The sequence below is a fragment of the Euprymna scolopes genome, chromosome 42 (assembly GCF_053919585.1).
Source record: "Euprymna scolopes isolate OS-2025 chromosome 42, ASM5391958v1, whole genome shotgun sequence".
NCBI classification, from domain to species: Eukaryota; Metazoa; Mollusca; class Cephalopoda; order Sepiida; family Sepiolidae; genus Euprymna; species Euprymna scolopes.
This window is the reverse complement of record NC_136523.1, coordinates 59,988,629-60,003,980: the sequence shown is the minus strand read 5'-3', so window position 1 is coordinate 60,003,980 and position 15,352 is coordinate 59,988,629. Positions and strand designations below refer to the sequence as shown.

Sequence of the window (15,352 nt, the reverse complement as noted above, 5' to 3'; positions counted from 1 at the left end):
CTTAGGCTTTGATAAGCGATGCCACCTTATTACAACACATATTATCTATAAATTTATTATCGTCACTTTTAATCCACCCTGGAGTCATATTTAAAGATGGCGGCCGATTTTTCAGAAGGTGCTTGGAATTTTCAGGCTTATAAACTATTTAAAAAGAAGCAGCTCTCCTTATCCGTCATCATCATCATCATCATCATCATCATCATCATATATATATATATAAATTGGTATCGCTGTTGAGGCAAAGCTAAAAATGATTTGACTTTCTTGGCCTTTTGGCTAAGATCAAAGTGTAGTATCTATTCTTCAGACGCTACATTTCAATTTCTTCTCTCTCAGTGGAAGAGGAATCCTTTACGACTAAGACAATTTTTTCTCTACGTTAAAAAAACGACCCTGGTGTCTTACTCTGTCCCATGGGGAGGCATTGTGAATAGGTACTATGCTTAAGGTAACAAAGTTTTAATATTAAAAAAAGTAACTGGAAAAAGTTATTTCTGATTTAATTACAAAATGCCCTGGAAATGTCACTTCTGATTAATTATAAAATGTCCTGGAAAATGTACGTTCTGAATTAGATATGAGGTCGGTTAAAAATTTAGGGGACCCCCCCCCAAAAAAAAAAGGGGCACTCTGGAGAATAACAACAATAAGAATTGTATCAGTAATGAAGGATTTTTCCTCCATTAACCAAAACCAAAAAAGGGTGTATTTAAGTCACTGGAATGCTGAAACTGATACTACACTCAGAAGTTCATGTTGAAGCAATGGTTGCCTAATCCCTAACAGTGTTAATGTTTTTATGTATTACTTTCAGAAAGCTGCGAAAACAGTTTATGATTTAAACATTACTTTATTTCAAGTATATTTTAAGCAGTGGTTTACGGGATATGAAGTCAGTCCTCGTAATTACTCAAACCGTTTACGATTTAATCATTACTTTATTTCATGTATATTTTTAACAGTGGGGTGGGGGATATTAAATCAGTCCCGAAAATGGGTGAAACCATTTACGCTTTACACATTACTTTATTTAATGTATATTTTAAACATTGAGGTGGGAAATATGTAGTCGGTTCCAGAAATGGCTGCAACCATTTACGTTTTCGACATTACTTTATTTAATGTATATTTTTAACAGTAGGATGGGACATAAAAAGTCGGTCCCGGAAATGGCTGAAAGAGTTTACGATTTATACATTACTTTATTTCATGTATATTTTCAACAGTGGGTTGGGGATTATAAGTCAGTTCCAGAAATGGCTGAAACAGTTTACTATTTAGACATTACATATTTTCATGTATATTTTTAGCAGTGGGTTTGGGATATAAAGTCGGTCCCGGAAATAATTGAAACAGTTTACTATTTAGACATTACATTATTTAATGTATATTTTTAGCAGTCGGTTGGGGATATAAAGTCAATCCCGGAAATGGCTGAAACAGTTTACGATTAAAACATTACTTTATTTAATGTATATTTTCAACAGTGGGGTGGCGGATATTAAGCCAGCCCCGGGATTGAATGAGATGTGCAAATATATACTGTCAGAAAATGTCGCCCAGTATTGAATGAGATAGGTGGAAAGCATATAGTAGCAAAATACCAGCGTCGCCCAGGATCGAATGATATAGGTGAACGATATATATTAGCAGAATATGCAGCGTCACCCGGGATTGGATAAGAAAGGTAAAACATATATATTGTAAGAATACCCAGAATTTATTGATTTGTTTGTAATGAAATATATAAAAGTTATTATTTAAGTAAGGGGGGGGACATAGTGGGTTAAAGTTATGAAAATTATTGTCGAAATTAGTAACATATCCAAGAATTATGAAAAATGATGAAATGTGGGTCACTTGATTGGTGTGTTTGTAATGATATAATAAGCCTAGGCAATATATTAAATATATTATATAAGTAAGAGGTACAGGCATAATGTGGGTTTTTAATTATAAAAATTATTGTCGAAATTAGTAACAAATCCAGGATTATGAACAAAGATTAAATGTGAGTTAATCGATTATGTATTTATAATAAAATAATCAGCCCAGGAAATATATCAAAGTAATTATGTTAGTAAGAGATGGCGTTAAGGATGGTTTAAATTATGAAAAATAATTGTCGAAATTAGTAACATATTCAAAAATTATGAAAATTGATAATATGTTATTTAATGCATTGGTGTGTTTGCAATGAAAAAATCAGACTAGACAATATATCAAAGTCATTATTTTAGTAAGTGGGGCGATGATGTGGGTTAAAATGATGAAAATGATTGTCGACATTAGTAACATATTCAAGAATTATGAAAAATGACAAAATATGAGTTAATTGATTGGTGTGTTTGAAATGAAGTAGTCATCCCAGATAATATATCAAAGTTATTATTTTAGTAGTGGGGGTTGATAATGTGGGTTAAACATATTTTAAAAAAATTGTCGATGAGTAACATATCCAAGAATTAAGAAAAATGATGAAGTGTGAGTTAATTGATAGTTGTGTTTTTTATGAATAGTCAGCCCAGAAAATATACCAAAGTATTTTTTTACTAAGAGAGGGCGACGAGGATGGTTTAAATTATAAAACATTATTGTCGAAATAAATAACAAATGACGAAATGTGATTTAATTGATTGGTGTGTTTATAATAAAATAATAAGCCTAGACAATATATCAAAGTTATTATATAAGTAAAGAGGAAGGAGATAAGAAGAGCTTAAATTATGAAAAATTATTGTTGCAATTAGTAACATATCCAAGAATTACGAAAAAATAATGAAATATTAGTTAATTGATTGGTGTGTTTGTAAGGAAATAATCAGCCTAGACAATATATCAAAGTTATTATTTAGTAAAGAGGGAAGAGCGAGAATGTGGGTTAAAATTATGAAAAATGATTATCGAAATAAGTAACATATCCAAGAATTATGAAAATTATTAAATGTGATTTCATGCATTAGTGTGTTTGTAATAAAATAAGGCAATACAATATTTCAAAGTTATTATTTTATCAAGGAGGGGGCTATAATGTGGGTATAAATTATGAAAAATGATTGTCGAAATTAGTAACATACCCAAGAATTATGAAAAATGATGAAATGGAGGTTAATTGATTAGTGTGTTAGTAATGAAATAATCAGCGCAGCAAATGCATCAACATTATTATTATAGTAAGGTTGGGCGACAACGTTGGTTTAAATTATAAAAAAAAATATTGTCGAAATTATGTTACATATCCAAGAATTACGAATTATGATGAAATGTTAGTTGATTGATGTGTGTGTTCGTAATGAAATAATCAGTCTAGACAATATATCAAAGTTATTATTTTAGTAAGGCGTGCGATATGGTGAGTTTAAATGATGAAAAATTATTGTCAAAATTAGTACCATACTCAAAAATTATTAAAAATGATGAAATGTGAGTTAATTGATAGTTGTGTTTTTTTATGAAATAATCAGCCAATACAATATATCAAATTTGATATTTTAGTAAAGGGAGGGGCGATAATGTGGGTTGAAATTATGAAAAATTATTGTCAAACATAGCAACATATTCAGTAATTATGAAAAATAATAAAATGTAAGTTTATTGACCGATATGTTTGTAATGAAATAATCCGCCCAGGAAATATACCAAAGTTATTATTTTAGTAAGGGAGCGATACACTTTTAATAAAAAAGTAGAATAATATGATTGCGCCTTCATTAATGCTGAACATAACGCTCACAGCATGTCCAGCAACAATATATTACGTATGAAAAATGCTGCTGTGGAATTTCCACAGGTCCCGCTAGTTATTATTATTATTATTATTATTATTATTATTATTATTATTATTATTATTAGGAGTTGTCACAAAAACTACCACCAGAGATTTTTGTTTGAAAACAATCTGTGGTGTTCCCTGGAGTCTGAGTGACAACAAGCATTCCCAGACTTCCAGTATTCTACGCCTTTTTCGATAACCGTTGCAAAAGAATTTGCTTTATCGCAACATCCACTTATCATTGATTTTTCGTTGGCGGTGACCATTGGCCTTCATTGGAATTTGAGTTGCAATAAGCTTCCCGAAGTTCCCAATCCTATTTGTAATCATATAGTGGAGGTCTGGCTAGTGCTTTCTCTCCTCGGTCTTTCCATCCTCTTTATTATTTGGTTTGTTACTCGTTTATCTCACACACATAGAGACACAACCACACACACACACACCCTACACACACAGGCACACACACACACACACACACACACACACACACACACACACACACACACACACACACACACACACACACACAATGTGCTTATTACAATTATACAGTTTCAGTTTTTATGATTCCATGTAATGCTTGTCTATTTTTTAGATTTGTAGCTGTTTCTGTATCCAGTTTTTGTCCGTAGCTCATGTGTGTTAATCTCCGCATTCAAGAGGCTTCCTTAATTTTTCTGTAGTTTACATTATTGAAATCTGTTGTATCTTCTCAGCCATCCCTCTGATTGCAATTTTTCCATTCTTTTTTTCAAAGTTTTTTCCGTATTGTTCCTAGCGCTTCTTCTATTAATAGTTTTATCTTGACTTTTTTCATTTTCAATATCCCTTAAGTTCTCTGGCCAGTTCCTTGTATTTGATCCACTTCTCAGACTCCTTGATCTCCACTCTGTTGTTAGCTGGAACGACAAAAGTTACAATCTGGCAGAACTTTTCCTTCTTGTTAACTATTATGACATCCGATCTTCTAGCTTAGGTAAGTTTATCCGCTTGTATCTCCATGTCCCACAGGATCTTGTGACTTTAAGTTTTCAGTACTGCTGCTGGGTTGTGTATAATTTGTTGTTCAAGATGCAAATGTTTGCATAATTACCAATATACTGCCTTTCTCACTTGATAGCGTCCATTTTTATATTTTTTGGGGGCAAGTTTGCTGCATTCACTTTATTTGTGGTCTATTGTTTCGTCTCTTTGTCCACAGAGGCTGATTTTGCTGTTTTCTTGTATCTTGTCGATCCTTGCTTTAATGTGGTTGGTTCTAATTGCGATATTTTGTGCAGCTGTAATTAGATATTCAGTTTTCCTGTTTTTAGGTTTCTTTTTTGTAGTCATTTCTAAGTGTTTTATTTAGCCTTCTCTTTTGTCATCCTTATGAATAATCCATGTAGGTATTTCTCTTCTCATGTTACTTTCCTCGTCTTATTTCTCGCCTCTTTTTCTCTTTTTCTCTTTTTTTTGTTTCTTCCGTGTCTCTTACTGCAGTAATTATTCTTTCGGTGTTTTGCATTATATACTTTTCTCATTCTTTGTGTGTGTGTGTGTGTGTGTGTGTGTGTGTGTGTGTGTGTGTTATTTACAGTCTTCTGTACAAACAGACTTCTTTTTCCGTCTTTCCTTTTTACATATAGTCGGTCAATATCATCCTTCGGGTATAGTGCATTGTGTTTCTGGTCGAGATTCTTTAATTCTCTTTAAAACCGTTCAGACACTGCCCACATGTTTATTCCTTTAATTAGAATTCTACTTGAAGTTTAGTTTCGAGGAATTTTCTTGTTCTTCCGAGGTATTCCTTTCCAGTTTTCTCTTTAATTTCTGTTGCTTAAGTATTCAGAGCTATCATGTTCACCAAGTGCCCACTTCTCTATTTAATTTAACAGTTCTATATCTTCCTTTACTACCAGTTTTCCAGTCTTCATGGTCAGCAGTGCGCACGTTTCCATACCGAATTCTATTCGGATATCCTGGTTAAAGATTCTGGTCATTTTTATTAGTGTTTCTTGTTCTGTCTTTGTTTTTGCAAACAATTTCAGGTCATCCATGTATGGTTCATTCTTTCTTCTGTGTTAGTGAAACTGTATCCGGCTCGGCATTTTCTTAGCAATTGTTCATGGGCATCATGGCTATAATGAAGAGTAATGGTGATATGGAGTCACCTTGGAAGATTCCTCTTTGTATTTTGATTTCAGTTATATCATTGTTCATCAGCTGTCAGTTAAAGTATTCATATTCTCATTTCATTTTCTATGAAATTCATTATATTACCTTGTATTTTGTACATTCTCAGGTATTCTATTATCCATGACTGCGGATTCTATTATATGCTTTATTATAGCCTATCCATGCCATGGTTAAGTTCTTTTTTTTTCTCTCATTTGACCTCCTTAAGAAGCTATTTGGTTTATGTATTTTAAGCCATGTGTTCATTATTTTGCTTTTTGGCATCCTTTTTGAACCTCAAAAAGTAGTACGCGGTTGTGAAGAAATAATAAATTTGTTTTCTCAGTTGTACAGTAAGTATTTTTTACATTGTATGCACACATGTTATAGGCCTGTAGTTACAGGGGATCACCCCATTTTTAGTGTCTTTTGCATCAGTGTGGTTCTACCTTCATTTATCCATTTCGGTACATGTGCTTTGTGGATGCATCTTACCAGGTACTGAACTAGCCTTTCATATAGTGTTGTTAATTTCTTAAACAAATAGGCATGTATTCCGTGACGATCTTGTGCTCTTCAGTTTGTCGTTTTTCGTAGGGTTGTCTTGAGGGGTTTCTTGCTGATTTCATTCTCTGTTCCTTCTTCAATTTGCTGTGATTCTTCTTTTATTTCTTTCAGCCGTTCTGCCTTTCCGTTATGGTCTTTCCGCTCTCCCCATATCTGGCTCTAGCGGGGTTTTGTTTTTGTCAGATCCGGTTGTTCTGTTTTTGTTTTCCCTCCACTTACATTTTAGTAGAATTGGCTTTCATAATTTTGAAATTCCGTTTTGCTTGAACTATTCCGATTTCTATCGGTATAATTTTAATTTCGCTTCTTTTGCTGCTATTTTCCTTCACTTCTTTTGCTGCTATTTTCCTTCACTTCATGTGCTGCTATTTTCCTTCACTTCATTTGCTGCTATTTTCCTTCACTTCTTTTGCTGCTATTTTCCTTCACTTCTTTTGCTGCTATTTTCCTTCACTTCTTTTGCTGCTATTTTTCTTCACTTCTTTTGCTGCTATTTTCCTTCACTTCATTTGCTGCTATTTTCCTTCACTTCTTTTGCTGCTATTTTCCTTCACTTCTTTTGCTGCTATTTTCCTTCACTTCTTTTGCTGCTATTTTCCTTCACTTCTTTTGCTGCTATTTTCCTTCACTTCTTTTTCTGCTATTTTCCTTCACTTCTTCCTGTTTCCTGCGGAACCTCTCAACGTTAGTCACATTTCTACTTTCCCATCCTCTTTGTTTTTATCTTTGTTATCGCTTTGATTTCTTTCTTTAGTTTGTTAATTTGGGTTTCCAACCTCAATTCCATCCAGGATCTGTTGGTCCTGTCTATTTCCGTCTTAAAGAATTACTTACTGTCTTGGCCCATGCATAGATTAAATTGTTTACATCTGTTATGGTATCTGTTTTAACGTACGGGGGAAGTTTGTTCACCTTCTCTGTTTCAGCTTTTAGTTTCTTCCACTCTTGCTTCCTTAAGGATGGAAACTTGTTTTTTTTTCTCGTTCATAATTTACCTGATGTGTTCTACTTTAGCTAACTCATTTTCGCTAAGTTCTGTTATTTCATAGATCTTGGTTTCCATGTTTCTTGTATCCAAGTTTTGCTGTTCTGCCGCTGGATTTGCTATGGAACTCCATCGAGGAGCATTTCTTCGTCTGTTCCATCATTTGTTTTTTGTTGTATTTCATTTATTTCTAGATTTGAAAGTCAACCTTTCTTTAGAATAAGTTTCATTTGGTCTGCAATTCTTTGTTCTTATGTATGGTAGTCACTGGACATGTCCCATAACTCTTTCATCCTTTTGCGATATCCTCGTAATAGCACTCCATTATCAGTCTATTCTCTTTATGTTTTTGTTCATTTCTTCCCTTTTTTGGTCGATGTTGGTTACTTTTGTTCCTCAGTGTTTTATTTGTATTGTTTTGGTACCTGAAATTAGAGGGGATACTTACATGTCCTGAGTTTGGGATGTTGTTGTTTATGAAATTAGAAGAGAAGCCAACATTCGCAGGATGACAACCGAGTCCCCCATGCTGGCCACGGAGGGAGTACCTGTCGTACATGGCACCCAGATGTTTCCTCTGGGTTCACGTTGTGTATTATTTGTGAGTTGCAGATTTTATGTTGTGCTATTTGTGGCAACACCAAACCCAGAATTATTTTGCCAATATTGTGATAAATATGGTTATTACATCAGCCAGTTCCCTCCAGAATGGAAAACTGTTATGCGGAAGTAGGAAAGAATCGAAAATAGAATTAGTAAACAAAAAACGTCTATTTTATTTCATGAAATATGCTATAGTGAAAAAATGCTGCTTAAATACACACTCACACACACGCACACACACACAAATATATATTTATATATAGAGAGGAAGTATGTAGTAATAGACAGTGACTTAAAGAAATTAGTAATAAGAATGTTTATGTAAAAGAATAGATTTAATGCTCTTATAATTTATACTAGAATTGTCTGCAAGAGACAAAGTACTTAGTAAAATTACTTGTAATTTATATTCTTGTAGAGGTTCAATCCTCAGTGCGGGCAACACTCACAATATAATTGCGAATTACGTAGGACGTTTGCTCACAAATGCATGACGGAACCAGTGCATGCTACTCCCGTAGATTAAATAAAGGTTGGCATTCGATGTTCCGCACGGATTTTCTAGTTCGACAAAAACATTCCCGAATACAACAAGATAAACCTGAAGAAGGTCGAAGGTTTAATTGACCGTAATGTTTTGCGAATAACAATCACGATGGAAACCAGTAATCCGAATAATCCAAATAATACGAATTATCAATTTTTATCACTCCAAAATTCAGAAACAAGAATAAACGTGACAGACATAGATAGATCCTACTTTAATACAAAGCTACCCCGCTTCGCAAAAAAGTATATATAACTTAAGTGTTATTTTAAATATGAGTGTGACAGACCGATTGATTAGCAAAGCATATTTTAGAAACCTTCACACATAAAATAAGATACGTCCATTCAAACTTCAAGATGTGTGATTGCAATCCTATTTTTATAAGTGTGACAGACTAACCGATTAAAGGATAACGGCTTGCATCGAAATGTCAAGACGCATCTTATATCATAAAGACCGCTTTTTCACCGAGTGAACTTGATGCATGCGCAAATTTACTGTAAAATATGAAAAAAAAATATCATAGAAAAATTTGTGCATAGCATTTTGATCCCTTTATTTTTAACGAAATTTTCCGCAGCCAAGTTGAAGGTCAGATTTTGCACTCGGTAATTGGATATGCTGAATATATATATATATATATATATATATATATATATATATATATATATATATATATATATATATATATATATATATATATATATTAGTCGTCCAGGTTAAGAATGTATTAATAGAATAAAAATCTATAGAATTTATACTGGATTTATATAATACTGCTCAATATTAAATCGAACTATTTATTAACATTCGTTCATACAAACGTGCACCAGATTCACTACACTTACATGACAATGTTTCAATCTGTAGTTATTAATAAAATTTGTGTTCATATCTTAATATGCAGGCCTAAATGAAAAGACATACTTTGTAACTGAGAATATCTATTGTGGTTATGTAAAGGTCTGGAAGAAAGATACAACTCGATGTTTAATAGAAAAACATAAACTGAACAGAACAGTAAATAAACAAAAAAGAATGTGGGTATACGCCGGTCTGTCAAGTGTGCATGACTTGTGCATAACGTGTATGCTAACGCCGGGAGAATATTTTCCGGTTTTTATAGTAGAGGGAAGAGTTCACTATTAACTTCAGGGCGAACACACGATACTAGCCCTTCCCAAACCTAAACTCCGCAGAAGTCTTACTATCGCGCACTCCTAAGCTTTATCACAATAAGGTCGAGAGACTCCTGTTTGGCGCCCCCACTTCGTATATCCTATTTCCAATCCTTTGCAATTAGATTTAAGGTCTGCGTCTCTTTACTAATATCATCCATTAGTTTCTCTCTCTCTCTCTCTCTCTCTCTCTCTCTCTCTCTATATATATATATATATATATATATATATATATATATATATCATCGTATACCGATTAGATCACTGTCTGACTGACGTAAATGAACATTTAAAATTAAGATGTTTAAATTCAACGTTATTTCACGCGGTTAATGGTAGCCGAATGGATTAGGTCTCCGCTAATCGAGCCAGAGATGTCTCGTGTTGCGGGGTTCCAATCGTTCGACTGGTATTAATCGTGACACCCTGCACTGAAGATTCCTGAAAGGATGAAACACTAGTGTCTGTAGGTATTTAATTATTATAGTAAAAAATAATTATATACATATATATATATATATATATATATATATATATATATATATATATATGTGTGTGTGTGTGTGTGTCCAGGTTTATATTTTCTACTCAATTTTAAAATTGTTCTCGTTGAATTATATGATTTATTCTTTATATCGTCTTGATTTATCGTATGCACTTCATATGATAAGTATTCGATTGCTATTTATAAGCAACTTGGTTTTGAGCGGATTTCGCATGGTACGTGTTCGTTTCTTAGACTTTCTTTTATGTACATATATTCTGGCTAAAAGTGTTGACTGATAAATCCCATAAATTGAACTAATGCATCCAGTCTTTGCCAAATAAATAGTCTACGTTTCTTAAAACAAACATTTTTCAATTTTTGGTTTTATTTTTACATGACGTTGGCAATAATTTCACAATCGAATTTCATTTTTGTACCCTGAGATTTTCTTGCCTTCTAGCATAGTTTGTTTATTTAATCTTTTCAATTATGACCGATTTATGATCGAATTATCGCCGAATTATGGCCGGATCGTGGCCGAATCATAATCAGAGTCTCGGTGTAATTTGACCTTTTTATTCAGAATTTTTACTTATATGTACTTTTTTTTTACCTGTGCGGTTCTATTCGTCCGATATTGTGTATTTAACCTGAGTTCTATTTTCTATATTCGGTATACAATGTGAACTCTAATACACCACTTCATTATATGCTAAACATGTTTTTAAAAGCGGAATGGGAAATCTCTAACTCAATGAATGGCTCCACAATGGAAGCAGAGACAAAGTGGGAAGTTTTACTGACTTTCATTGCGTTGGTTGGTTGGTTGTTTTTGTTTTACGGCATATCAACACTTTTCGGGTTATTTAATGCCGAATCCAAAGATTCGGAGGAAAGTTTTTTAATAGAATATATTTGTTGTTTTCACGTCGGTTTCTATTTAACCCATAGTTGGGACCCTAACAGGTACTACCACTCCGGGTCAGAGTGGATCTGGGAGCAGTGGTAATTAAAGGGTGGCTCCACACTCCCCAAAGCCCACAAGCTGGGGCCTCACCACTGGATATAGTTTAAGGCCATATCCAGGACCCCATTGAGGGACTTTTACCCTCTGCAGGGAGGCAGTCGGCGTATTCTAATGCCCCACCGACAGGGCCGATTTTCATTGGGATAAGTTGTCTTTGTAAGAGAATGAAAATTATTTCCTTTTTTCGTTTCACTTGTTTTTAAAGGAGAGTTGAAATGTGCTTTCTGACATATATTCCTTATGTGAGCAATGCCGCAGTCTTTGATATTTTAAGAATCGCATTTCATATTTATAAATCTTTGGTAGCATTCAGCTCAGTTTTGTAAGGTTAAATTTTGTAAGGTAAAACTTGGTTACATTCTTCGTCAAATTTCGGCATCTTTCGCGGATTCCAGTCCTTATAGAATATTAAGCCGCGCTAAGTTCAGAAAGTTTGAAATCGTCACAATTGAGCTGGACGTCGTTAAGTCTTACTTGTTTTTTTTTCTAGATAAGTTTAAACATCTCAACGTTTTTTTTTTAAACAGGCGTTGTGTGGACTAAATATATAAAGAGTTTAACAGCTTCAGCAAAAATCAAGTTGTTGGTTTTTATCGGGATAAAATATAGTTCACGAAATTGCTATGTTCAGAGGTCCCTAATTGTCGGAGTAGAAAGGGAACTTTTTTTTAGATTTGACTTATTTTTACACTCTATTTAATATATGCATTTATACCTTCTGAAATATGAAAAAAATATTTTATCCTTTTCTTTACAGTAAATAAAATTCTCAATGACGATCCAGATGGCATATATGACTTACGTGCTGTTAAGCAGCTAGAAGTTTATGACTTACGTGCTATTAGAATTTTATGTGCTGTTAGAATTTTATGACTTATGTGCTGTTAGAATTTTATGACTTATGTGCTGTTAAGCAACTAGAATTAAAACCAAAACATTTTGCTTTCTAGCGGCATTCTCTAACAGCTGAGGAGAAATGCATACTCGAATATTAAAAATAATCACACATTTACTTATTACTGACAACATTATCGAAAAAAGACAGAAAACAATTAGCCCGAGTAGATACCATTATTATATTCAGATACATACACGTTCCATCAACGTTTCACTAGGCTTCGAATAATTATTTAAAATATAAATATATATTTGCGCATGCGTGTAAGCTACGCATGAAGTCTGCCTACGCTTGCTATGTTCCATTTTTCAATTTTGACATCTTAGTAGCTATTTTCACCAAATCGAATACGCTATGTATCAAGTTAAACGTCTGTAGACCAAGACTTGGCAGAGTAGTTTGGTTGCAAACGTTCCATGCACAGATAGATGAGGTCACTAATATATATATATATATATATATATGTATATATATATATATATATATATATATATATATATATATATATAATGTTGACAAAAATTTTCTTGCGGAATTTTTAATTCTGATTTCAAATGATGTATTTTTAAATATGTTTTCGTTATAAGCGTTTATATTATATACCTCTTTAGGAAGGGTTTTCCGTTCTATATAAAGCCTAAATTACAATCGTTTTAAACAATTATACCTTCTTTCTGAAGTTAAATACGAAGTGGGAAAAAAGCAAATTCGCACATTTTTTTTTCTATTCAAACCAGGCCGAACTTACTGAAACAGCTTGCGATATGAATGAAGTGTTTGGCACAGGAACCGCTACTGAACGCACAGCATAATGGTGGTTTAAGAAATTTCGTGGCGGCGACGAGAGTCTTGAAAATTATGAGCGTAGCCGTCGACCATTGGATGCTGACAACATCCAATTAAAAGTATTAATCGAGGACAATCCACACACAACTGTTCGAGAACTTGCTTCTGAATTAAACGTAGTGTATACTACGATTTCCAACCACTTCAGGGAGATTGGAAAAAAAGAAAAAAACTGTATAAATGGGTGCCTAACAAATTGAGCGACAATTAAAGGAAACGCCGTTATGAAGTGACATTTTACCTTCTTTTACACAATAAGAACAACACGTTTCTCAACCGGGTTGTGACTTGTGATAAAAAGTGGGTTCTTCACGACCACCGGCGACATTCAGTTCAGTAGTTAGGAGCCGATGAAGCTCTACGATAGTTCATGCTGACCGTATGGTGGTCTGCGACCGGTCTCATCCATTATGGTTTTTTTTTTGAATAAAGGCGAAATGATTACAGCGGAGAAGTACTGTCAACAAATAGATAAAATGCATCTAAAACTTCGACAACAATACCCAGCATTAGTAACCAAAAACCGCTAAATTCTACTCCACAACATTGCCCGACCGCACGTTGTTAAAGTGAACCTGCAGAAGTTGAACAAATTAGGCTACGAAACTTTGCCTCGTCCGCCATACTCTCCAAATTTTTGTTTGAGCGAAGATATTTTCAGTTGAAGTTAAAACCTCAAAAAACTTCCTTGTCTTATACATACATATATATGATACACACATACATATACATATGATACATACATACATATATATATGATACATACATACATATATATGATACATACATACATACATATATATATGTATGATACATACATATATATATATGATACATACATACATATACATATGATACATACATATACATATATATATATATATATATGATACATACATACATATATATGATACATACATACATATATATATATATATTTATGAACAGAGAGAGAATGAATGAACGATATATATATATATATATATATATATATATATATATATATATATATATATATATATATATACACAAGAACAAGTAGTTAATAAAACATGTTAAAAAAACAGTTTGAAAAAGAGTTAAAAACATACTTCATTTCAAAAAGGAAACACTAAATAAGTGGATTTCTCTTAATTAAGCCTCGCCCCGACAGTCGAATTTTATATTTCTTCCATGTCTTTTTTTGCGCACATTGTATTTTTCTTTTAATAATATTATTGGATTTCATTCTCGTTTCCTTGTACCTATTTCTGAATTATTCCATTGATTTCTGCCTTTTGGATTACTTTGGATCACCTTCCAATTACGCGATTCCCTTGGAATTTACTTGTGCGAATGGAAATTTAACTAACTTTCTTGGATTCTGCATTTTTGGATTTTACCTCATTGGATACTTTACCCTTCACCAGAATATCCATTCACATAAAAGCATTTTTATTCACCCCATTCCCTCTGCTTCATTTTTGTTATCAATTAAGATCTATGACTTATTTGTAGTTTCATCAAATATTTTTTCAAGCAAAATCTGATTCCGCATTTTGCTAAATCCTACCCTCAGATGAGAAGGAAAGTATTTCTTCGAAACTCTACGGATTAAGGACTATCCACTTATTTAGTGTTTCCTTTTTAAAATTAAATATGTTTTTAACTCATTTTCAAAGTGTTTTTGTTAACATGTTTTATCAACTACTTGTTCTTATTATAAGCTCTATCTCCTATTTGGTTTTATCAAGCTTTTACATTTGGTTGAGATTACTTTATAAATATTAATTCTTTAATATTTATAATACATTTTAGTTTTGCCATCTTGGATCATTTTGGTAAACTTAACTGTAATTCTTATATATATATATATATATATATATATATATATATATATATATATATATATATATATATCGTTCATTGTCTTCAAATCAATTACAAGAATGTATTCTTAATGATCATTTAAAATTTCCACACGAAAAAAGATTTTAAAAAATAGATATAAAAATCTATAAGAATAAAAATCTAGTAAATTAAATTTAAAATAATAAACGATAAATGAAAATGGATTATAAAAATACATAAATAATAAATAAAATTAAAACTTGAAACAAATATTTGCGAATTGCATGATTAAGCCGAACTACGTTTTTCGATTTTAATGGCGTCGCTGAAATGTTCGTCTCCATTGTCAAACGAAATAGTTCTGGCGCCAAAATATCGCTAAAGACGAAATAAATTGGCATGTAATTTAAATTGATTTGGATCCGCTGACGTTAATGTCTTCATTTTTT

At 32.7% G+C, this 15,352-nt stretch overlaps 1 pseudogene; it reads left to right on the top strand.

Moving 5' to 3' along the window:
- The first annotated feature begins 258 nt into the window (after window positions 1-258).
- Window positions 259-374, top strand: LOC145267349 (U2 spliceosomal RNA; annotated as a pseudogene).
- The last annotated feature ends 14,978 nt before the right edge of the window (window positions 375-15,352 follow it).